At 52.1% G+C, this 10527-nt stretch overlaps 1 long non-coding RNA gene and 1 other non-coding gene across 2 annotated transcripts; one reads left to right on the top strand and one right to left on the bottom strand.

Moving 5' to 3' along the window:
* Positions 1–5043: 5043 nt before the first annotated feature.
* Positions 5044–6553, bottom strand: LOC123134087 (uncharacterized). The gene is made up of 3 exons (XR_006465495.1): positions 6398–6553; positions 5703–5785; positions 5044–5292 (listed from the first exon to the last, which is right to left on the bottom strand). It is a non-coding gene; the product is annotated as an uncharacterized lncRNA (long non-coding RNA).
* Positions 6554–9082: 2529 nt separating this feature from the next.
* TRNAP-AGG (transfer RNA proline (anticodon AGG)) lies at positions 9083–9154 on the top strand. The gene has a single exon. It is a non-coding gene; the product is annotated as a tRNA-Pro (tRNA).
* Positions 9155–10527: the final 1373 nt, after the last annotated feature.

The raw sequence follows: 10527 nt of genomic DNA, 5'->3' as shown, positions 1-10527 counted from the left end.
TCTAGTAAAGTAGTCAATTGCTTAGGGACAATTTCACAACTCCTACCACCACTTTTCCACATTCGATATATTTACTTTGTTGCTTATTTATCTAAACAACCCCTACTTTTTATTTACGTGCTCTTTATTATCTTGCAAACCTATCCTATCACACCTACAAAGTACTTCTAGTTTCATACTAGTTCTAGGTAAAGCGAACGCTAAGCGTGTGTAGAGTCGTATCAGTGGCAGATAGGACTTGAGAGAATATTTGTTCTACCTTTAGCTCCTCATTGGGTTCGACACTCTTACTTATCGAAAGAGGCTACAATTATCCCCTATACTTGTGGGTTATCAGTCCCCAAGAAGAAGAAGACACCGCTCAGCTCATGGCCTCAGGAGGTTGGCATCTCAGGAGGTGCAGCGTCAGGATCAGCGCCCGCGCAAGGGGCGCCTCCCTCCATTGCATAGGAAGGCGCGCCGGACGCCCTCCTCGGGCAGGGCTCGGGGGCTCTCTTCTGGAGGGCCTCAGACTTTGCCAAAATCATGAGGGAGGCGCTTGGGCACCAATTGGAGGCGTGCTTCATAGCACGTTTCCCTCAGGAAGGCACAGGGCGCGGAGAGCCCAACGTTCAGGAATTCATCACCAAGACCACTCAGGAGCTTCAAGAAGTAAGAGCCATGCACGGCGACCGCCGCTTGCCAGGCGTGGCCCCCCATCCAGGCGAAGATGGTGGGCTGCGCGTCTGCATCGACGTCCCAGGGATCAACCGAGCCGCATCTCAGGAGCACCTCTGGCCTTCATGCGTGGGACGCTGCGAGGGTCCACCGCACAGCTACGTTCGCATGCCTTTTGGCCTGTCGGTCGCGGCTGCCACCTTCCAGCATCACCTGCGGAGCATTCTGGCGGCTCAGGAGGCCAGGCACCACGCAGTCCTAGCAGAGATGGAGATGGTCCTTGAGGAGCCGCCCGGACCCCCAGAGCCTCCAGAGGCTCAGGGCTCCGGTGGCTCGTGAGGATCGACCTCTTCACTGCGCATCTTCAGCTACTCCAACACCCCCTCTACAATGGTACCAGGTGACATCTTCTGAGTTCATTTCAGCTGGGAGCGCCCTCAGGGCCGCATCATTCCCAGGCCGCATGGGTCCGTCCCTGCGGCGTGTATCCCTTTTGCTTATTTCTTCAGTTTACCTTGCTGGGGGCGCCCCTCGGGCTGCATCATCCCCAAGCCGCTCGGGCCTGACCCGGTGGCATGTATCATTCTGCGTTTATCTAAGCTGATTTTCCTTTCATGCTTAACCTGCCTGTGATTATCGCCTGCTCGATTGACAGCTACCATAGGAGCCGCTCGCGCTGGCACGGCGCTTGCGCATGGGTCCGTCCCTGCAACATCGACAAATCTGAGTGGTCGAGCTCTGGCCCGCGGCAGCCCTGCAAGCGTCACCTCACCAAGCCCTCAGTACCCTCACCACTCTCTCAGAGTAACCAATGGCCAGCTGGCAATCATAATGGCAACCCGTGCTTTTCTCGTGTTAGTCTACAGGAACCGCCTGAAGTCTATAGCGGGTGGCACCACGAGCTCTCTCTCTCTCTTTTCCATGCGATTCTCTTGCGCGTTAAAAGGGGGGCTCCTGAGCATCGCGACTCATGATCTCTTACTGGCTCTCCAGCCCTCACCCCTGTCCTTGACCACGGCATCGCGACCTGGCATACCAGCGGCGGCTGAGCTCGCTCGAGGGCCGGGACCTGAGAACGTAGAGCATGAAGGAGAGTGTGGGGAAGAAAGGGAAAGCCCACGAGGGCCTAACCCAGCTACGTCCCAGATGCCAGTGCACCGGTCTGGTGCAGCGTGAAGGAACGACTTCATATTCTCAAGATAAGTTTCGCGCCTGGAACAGCTAATCATTGAGACACGAAATCTTCCCTTAATGCGGCTCTGTGACGGCAACGTTGCCTTCCTTTCTCACCTTTCGGCGGTTGCTTGCACGGTAAAGGGGACCTCCTGAGCATCACGTCTCAGGGGCTCTTACTGGACCTCGGGCCGCTCACCTCCTGGCCTTGACCACGGCATCGCGACCTGGCATACCAGCGACGGGTGCAGCCTGCCTGGGGACCGGGACCTGTCAGCGTAGAGCGCTAAAACCTTCGCGACGTTAGAAAGGGGGAACCAAGCCAAGATAGGACAAGCATTCGCACAAATTCATAATAAGGATCACATCAGCAAAATACGTCACGGACCCTTTACATGCCCCCATGGGGTGTTTTCTCGATTCCTCGCAGGGATCGGAAGACAGGAATCCTAAGGAGCCCTAACTACCCACGCCTTCGTGGCCGACGCCATCATCAATAGTGGGCCACGGAAGGCCAGCGCCAACCCCATCCAGATCAGCCGCGGCGACGACCTGATGCTGCCGCCTTGCTCCGGGCGCGGCGCGAGCTCGGGGGCACGTAGCTGTCATCGCTCGTCTTCGGAGTCACGAAGAGCTCGGGAGAGTCGCCGGACTCCCAAGCTTCGCTACTGCTGCCGGAGGGGCCATTGGGGAAGCGAACGGCGGGAATAGCCCCTGCCACGTTGATATCCTGACTGCCTCCTCTAGGGCAGCACTCTAGGTGGCGGCCTTCTGCGTCGAAGACCTTGAAGAGCAACAAGGAGGCGCCATCGTATTCAAAGTGAATCACGAGGGCACCCCCCATTCGGCAGACCCGGGCAACCTCGCCCCAGCCTTGGGTCATGAAGACTTTACTCGGGGCGACGACTTCAACCTCCGCTTCGGTCGCCGGAGCGCCACAGTCGGCGCGCTGCAGGCAAAGCTCGAGAGGCCCCCTCGGTGACATCTCGGCGGCGAAGAACGAAGGGAAGCAAATCCAGGTGCTTGGAGGCATCGCCGCATGCAGCACGAGATCACGAGAGGAGTCCGCAGCGTGGACTCCAGGAGCGACGGCGCGCGCCGCCATGGCTCGTCGACCACGCCTGCGGCGTGGGCGGCTTCGCTCGCCGTCCGATTCTCCAAGATCCTCAGCTCAGGCGTACAGGGGTAGCGGAAACCCAGGAGGTGGTCGCTCGCACCAAGGCCTCGTCGTCTCCGGCCTCGCAACCTCGTCGCGGCGGCGTGGGACCGGCCGTTTCTTCGGCGGGAGCGGGTCAGGTCCCTCCTGGGGGGCCTTCCCTTTCTCTTCGGCCGAGAATCTGTGGATCGGTGCCATTGGCGTCGAGAATGGAGGTGGAGCAAGGGAGAAGAAGCAGGCGGAGCAAGAGGTGATGGACAACGGGGGCTCTCACCCCTCCGTATTTATAGTCCCAAGGAGGCCACCTGTCGACCCCCACGATCATAGGTAATGATGACTCTTTTTGCATTCAGCAGGGACTCGTCAAATCGGGCAGTTGCCGAGGCAGCGTGGGGAAGCGGAGACGCCCACGTCCAATCAGTCTCCACGCGTCGACCACAGCCGCAGGCTATTGGGGCCCGCGGCGCTCCGCACTTGCCCTTTGGCTTCGCTGCTAAGCCAAGTCCGAGCACGCCTTGGGCCCGGGGGCTACTGTCGGCGTTCTGGGAACGGGGGTCCTCAGACTTGCCTGCCTGCGGCCTGCTGTGTGGCTCAACCAGTGGCCCAGTACGGCCCGTGTTTATCAACCAAGCACTCAAGACCCTCGCGAGGGGCCAAGCCTCGTGGGGCGGACTACGCAAGGCCTCCTCAGGAGCGGCCTCACCAGGCAGGCTCGCGAGGAGGCGGAGAGATCAAGGCGACGCAAGCTATGACGATCAAGACCAGGCGGGCGCCAGCCTGCGCAGTGCCCTCGTTTCCTCTTTGGTGCCAAGGAGGCAAGCGCAGGCGCGGAGTACCGAGGCATCAGGCAAAGGTTTCTATATCAGTTGGACTAAGACCAGCAAAGCAGCAGGACGGAGGTCACCATGGAGCCCAAGACGGCGTCATCACCGGCACCTTTGACAGTCGAAGACCACCTTTAGTCAGGATAGCTTGTACTAGCTGTCCCCTTGCAAAATGGTCGTTTTTGGCTCCCTTCCCGCTCGATATTTGGGAAGAGGATCAGGGCCTCTATAAATAGAGATAGCCACCACAGTAGGAGGGGGATCGAATCCTTCCAAGCACCACACCACCACAAGGACACCTCTCCTCACGAGGCTGTTCTTCCTATGTACTGTTCATCATCATCCCAAGAGGCAATCCACCACACCACACACTGGATTAGGGTATTACACCACAACGGTGACCCGAACTAGTATAAATCGTGTGTCTCTTGTGTTGTTCATCGATCTACCTTAGGGATCGCGGCGAGGCTGAGAGCGAGATTCGGTAGGAGGAGATCTTCGTGCGCACCCCGGTGTTCGAACCTTAAGGATTTTGCCGGAACCCGATATCCGACAGTTTCAAAAAAGGCACACAACTCCATCACCAAAAGAATAATGAAGTACTACCTCCGTGCGGGTTATTAGGGCCCCTCTTAGTTTGGGCTAAAGTTATCATAAATTTAACTAATAAAACGCAAACTACATGTCAAAAACAATTATATTATGAGAAAGCTCTTTCAAATACGAATCTAATAATGTACTGTTTGTATCATATAAAGTTATTATGTTAGTTTTATAGATGGTCTAAACTTGACCCAAAATACGAATGGCCCCAATAAGCCGGACGGAGGTAGTACAGGCAGCTCACATTGGCCGTCCCGGGATAATTCTATTCTCCCCGAGCTAATGTATCTTCAATTTTTCTGTTTAGTCAGATGAATTCAGCCATGCTCCCAGCCTCTTGTGTGGCTCATATTACAGTCCCCACTCGATGTGCTTCTAGACATGGCATCATTGATGATGATGAAAGTTAGGGAACAACTACTAGGTTAGTTTTTATTAGTTTCATTCTCCCTAGTTTTAGGAAGCAACATCAGATTGAGAGTAAATGGTATCCAGTTGGAAATATTTCTATTTAAACCAGTGGCGGAGCCAGAACTTCTGTGGAGCCTGGGCAAGTTGAGACTATGTTTGTAATCTTGAAATAAAAAATCAGGTATTTCGATACACAACATATAATATACCACAAATCTCTCGAATCACAAATCTCCATTAATAATGAAGTGAAAACATAGCCATAATTGTCAAAATTAATTTTTAAAGTGAGCTAATATATCAAACCAAATAAAGTTGAGACATGACAACAAAAGATACATAACCAATCTTGCATAGAGGCAAACTCACCATGTTGCCAACAAATTAAACTATCCATACCATATGTCACCAAATGTGATTGTGCAATTTCTTCCACCGCGGTCAATAGCTTCTCTCACTTGTTCATTTCTGCCAAAAGAAAAACATAAAATGAATCTTGCATAGAGGCAAACTCGCCACGTTGCCAAAGTCCTAGAAGGCACTACAATATAAAAAAAAGATTCACAATTAAAATAAATTAAGTTGTGAGACGTGAATATATTCAAAATCGAAATCTTGCAAGAATAGAGATGGTCAGAAGGAACAGTACGGACAGTGCACTAAAGAAAATCACGAGGCAAATGCCCCTTCTGAGAGCTCATTGCGGTAAACTTCCAAATTCGTATGAGGAAATTTAGCCAAATCTGGTTGCATTGGGCCCTTCAATACATATGTTCTTCTTAGTTGGTCTTGAATATTAGGTGGATACTTAAAAATTTGTTTCTTCTTTCATGAATCACGCTCAATCTCATTTGGATTAAAGTCATTGGCAATCTTACAAGGTGGTTGTGCCTCCACTTCTACTTCCGGTTGCACACCATTCACATTTCACATTTTCAATGCTTGCTCGACCTCCTCATATCTGAAATTTAATGATAAAGTTTGAAGTTAGTTGTTAAACAAGTAAATAATAAATGAGCTACAACAAGTAACAAGTTCATAGTACAAAACTACTTGCATCAAAGAAATATTGTATTCCGATTAAGCAACTAGAAAGTAATATATACTGCATGAATACAAGTTGCCCTCTTCTTATATAATTCGATTTTCTAGTTTCCAGCAGCGAACAAAGACAATTTATCTCTAGTCACGAATTCATGATCGTTCCCAATGAAAAATTCCCTAAATTTAAGATAGGGATCAACGAACATGACAAACAAATTTCTTCAATACAAATCAGATGTACAAAACAGTTGCTAGTTATTGAGTTCTACTACAGATTAATTGCCTGAAATAAATACTTATACATGAGAAAAATTATATGAGGATCAAAACTTTCAGAGGCCCTGACCCGAAAATAAGCACAGAGTAATCTGTAATCTATTTTCTTTTCTCTACTTAGAGAAGTGCAGTGAGATGTGAGCTGGCGCACGAAGCTCTCCTTCCAATTAATTTTGCAAGAACAGATTATTCAGAGACGAGGGATCCCTACCCAGCTAACCCTAATTCTGATGGAGGATTCTCAATTTCTTACCGAACGAAGCCGAATGAGAGGAAGGAGGGGGTTGAGGGACGACCGGACGAGTAGACTTCCTAGTGCGCCTTGCATCCCGTTGGCCGCCGGCCATGGGTCTAGCCGTCTAGGGCCAGCCGCCAGTCCCTGCGCTCGCCGCTTGTGTGGAAACGAAGAGACAAGGAGTTTTAGCGATCGAGCGGTACATCCCACGTATTCCCTCGCGTGTCTTCTGTATCCGCATGGGCTGCAGACTGCTGTTGGGCCGTGAAAAATATGAGAATCGAAGGCCCAATTGATTTTTGCCCGGGTAAACAAGCTACTGAACATGTTTAGCGTTTCATTAATTTGGATCGATCGCTGCTGTCGAGGCCTAGCGAGCCCGGGCAAGTGCCCAGGGTCGCTGGGCGGTGGCTCCGCCACTGATTTAAACAGTTGAGTTAAGCCTGATTTTGAATGCTTGAATTATCCTGGTTTTCGCTGGTATTGAATTGTTTGCGATGAAACTCATGAATTCCAGACTGACCCCTAGCATTCGTTGAATCTGTAGTGTATTGCATGTGCATTGCGCGTTCAGTCTCTGCTTGTCACTATGTCTCCAGAAGTTCAGGTTTTATTTGAAAAAATTGTTGGCTTGCAGCACCTTTAATGAATGAAGATACAATAGTTGTCTAATAAAACATGTGATTGGAATCTCTAAACTCTTTTTATTTATTTGCGAGGATTTAACATATAACACATTTAAAGATGGAATATAAACATCAATTTGATTTTGTTGGCATATTTTTTTTTGAAAGATCCAGTGGATCACTCGCATTTCATTGACTTAGCAGGAGGAGATACAAAATTTGGCCAAGTGGCCGGGGAGTTTAACAGACATCTCTGAGAACCGGGTGAAAATCCCCTGTTCCCGGAGGCCAATTGCTCGCGACCCGCCCTTGAGCTCCCGCGACTAGAGTTCCTCCCCCCGCCCCCCGCCGCTGTCGCTGGCTGCCCCCCTCCCACCGCCGCCGGCCGCCGGCCACGTGCGCCCCGCCTCCCTCTCCTCCTCCTCCTCCTCCCCCTCCCCCGCATTCCCGTCCTCCCGCTCGCCGCCCATCCCCGGGCGACGGGCGGGCCCCTGCCGCTCCTCGTCTCCGACCCCCCTCCCCGCCCCTGCCGGCTGGGTCCGCCGGGCCTTGCCCGCGCGGCGCTGGCGGTGGCGGACCGTCCCTTCCCCGCTCTCTCATGGGGGCACGGGGGCCTCCCGATGGCGGCGGTGCAGCTCGGCCGGCTGCGGTGGGGCTCGGCGGCGGGTCTCCGGCGAGCTTCGTGGTCCTTGGTGCGGCGGCGCGACCGTTGGTCGCAGGGTGGCATGGCAGTGCTGGTGGCCGGCGACGCCCGCACAGCCCAGATCGGGGCCTTTCGGGCTCCATCTGGGCTAGAATGGGCCGGCGTCTCAGTACGCGGCAATGCTGGTCCCTGGTTGGTGGCAAAGAGGCGGTGATCTGCGGGCGGTGGCGGCTTCGTCGGCCGGCGAGCTGTAGCGTAATGGCAGGAGCTATCCGGACCCTTTTGGGTCCGGTCGGGCCTCGGCGCCTAGCAGGCCCCTTGTCCGTGCGTCCGGTCGGCTCCGCGGTGGCGGTGGTGGTTGTCCCCTCACGTCGGTCGATGTTGCGGATGCCCCCGAGGCCACTATCTCTTCTCCCGTCCTCCAGGTCTCGTGTCGGTGACCTCAGGGAGACGGCGAGGTTGATTCGGTGACCGTGGTGGCACATGTTGGTGGGCGGCGGGATGGGCGGTGCACTATGGTTCATCTGGGGTGGTGGTGGGGGTTTGAGTTGGGAGAAATCTCTGCCGGCTCGTCCGGCTCCGATGCTATCGGTGACGCCTGTTGTTGCCGCCAGACCTTCCTTAAGGGTGTCGGGTACACCCCTCCCCCCACTGCCCCCGCGTACCGGGGCAAACCCTAGGACTAGTCCGGACAACAGCGGCGTCGTCGTCGCCTCTTTCTTGAAGGTGTTGCTTGGTATGCGGCGCCTCAGAGTGCTGGGAACGTGGTGGTACTTCTCCGGAGGGTGCAGCGGTCGGCGGTCATCTTCGTTTTGTTGATCTGCCGTTGTTGGCATTTGTTTCCTTTTCTTTTTTCTCTGTTTTTCTTTGGACTTGTTTATGTTGCGGCCCCGGCATCTATCATTGGATGTATCGGTGGTTGCTTTGTAATACAAAGTGGGGGGAAATCCTTTTTCTTGAAAATCTCCTGTTCCCAACTAAAACCGCATGCTGATCTCTCACGTTTATGTTGCGGCCCCGGCATCTATCGTTGGATGTATCGGTGGTTGCTTTGTAATACAAAATGGAGGGAAATCCTTTTTCTTAAAAATCCCCTGTTCCCAACTAAACCGCATGCTGATCTCTCACATTTGATCCCCGAAGGGAGACGCTAGGCATGTCGCTCCGGCGAGTTGGCATATAAAAGGAGGAGTAGAACTATGTCGGAGAATAATCAGCAGTTGAGCACCACCCTCTGCCGTGTTGGAAAGCAATAGCCATACCGCTCCGTGGAAATCCAACTGGTCCAAAGAAATGACTCGCTGAAACCTGAAAGCAAACCCACCTGAAAAGCATGTTGGGAAATCCTCAAATCTGCATCCCAAAGCTCTATTGCCCAAAGCTCTATCGCGCTCCATTATATATAGGTGGATATTGAAAAGTGTTTCAACTAATGGGCATTTGGTCTAGTGGTATGATTCTCGCTTAGGGTGCGAGAGGTCCCGAGTTCAATTCTCGGAATGCCCCTAAACTTGTATTTTTAGGCTATTTTTTTCTGCCAGCGGGTCGAAGACCCAGAGGGAGACGACTTGAATCTCTTGTCGAAGACCACTGCAATGCCTCACGGAACGTGCAGCTTCCGCGAAATTGCCGGTACTGGTGCGCCGTCAAAACGGTGGACCAAACGACTTCGACTAATATTGAATGACCTTGTACTGCTTGGCCATGCCGCGTGCCGTCTGTGTGTCTAAACTGAAGAAAACGTGTTTGATGCATGGGGAACGGTGCCCTGCCTCTGTTCATGCACACGGCAAAATGAATAGATGGATGGTCGCCTGGTTGATCTCGAGTCAATGTCGTGTTGATCGGTCTAGCTTCTCTGAAAAATGTGCTTCTTCAATCCCCTGCATTTTTTCCTCCTGTTCACACGTCGCACAAGCTCGGGTCAAAATGCAATTGCGTACCACATTTTTGGAAATGGAAAAATCATACTGTAGTAGTTTTTTTTTAAAACAAAAACGTACTCCCTCTGTCCCAAAATAAGTGTCTCAACTTTGTACTAGATTTAGTAAAAATTCGTACTAAGCCCAAGACACTTATTTTGGGACGGAGGGGGTATGAGTTTTAAAGGGCTGAATTTCTATACAAATCGTCCAGGTTCCTATGAAATTACTAGGAAAATGGGCAATCCATATGAAGTTTGGAGAAAAACAAACATGACTTGTGTCTAGAATTCCTAGGCTTTTACAGTGTGCTTTCCGAACTGCAATTTGAAGTATTTGTATATTTCAAATTTCTGTAACAATTTAGATGCATTAGACCAATTCTAATCGATGCCCTTAGATTTTACTCCTCTAACCGGCACCTAGCCGATTGCCTAAACCGGATAGAGGAGAATACTTTTTTACTCCGCCTTCCATCCAGAGCCTAAATATACTCGGCCACTACCGCTCGGGAGAAAAAAAAATCTGCCTTTCTTGTGCCTCTTCGCGGGCGCACCTCCCGGCGACCGTCCGTCGGCCCCACCACTACCTCGTTGCCCCTTGGCCCTCTCTGCCCTTCTGCTCGACTCCGAGCCCGTTCGCCTTTTGTCGCCATTGCCGAAATCAAGGTGAACGCAGCCGCCGTCGCCATAGTCGATTCGTTGGATTGCTTCGAATCTTCTTCCTCTATTGGCGGCCGCCGCATCTGACCTTCTTGGGCACCGCTGCAAGTCATTCCCACACGTCGCTGCCCGCTGGTTTAGCCTAAACGACGTCGGCCGGCCAGTGCACCGCCACAAGCTTGCAAGTGTTCGATGGTTTGCCTATGTGAGTTTTTTTTTGTTTCATTTTGAACCAAGCCGTTTGAATTTAAGATGAAGAGGTTGAGGGAGATGATCTTCGAGGACTCGTCGTCAT

Source organism: Triticum aestivum, chromosome 6B (assembly GCF_018294505.1).
Source record: "Triticum aestivum cultivar Chinese Spring chromosome 6B, IWGSC CS RefSeq v2.1, whole genome shotgun sequence".
Taxonomy (NCBI): Eukaryota; Viridiplantae; Streptophyta; class Magnoliopsida; order Poales; family Poaceae; genus Triticum; species Triticum aestivum.
Note: the sequence above shows the minus strand (reverse complement) of the source record. Positions and strands in the feature narration are given on the sequence as shown.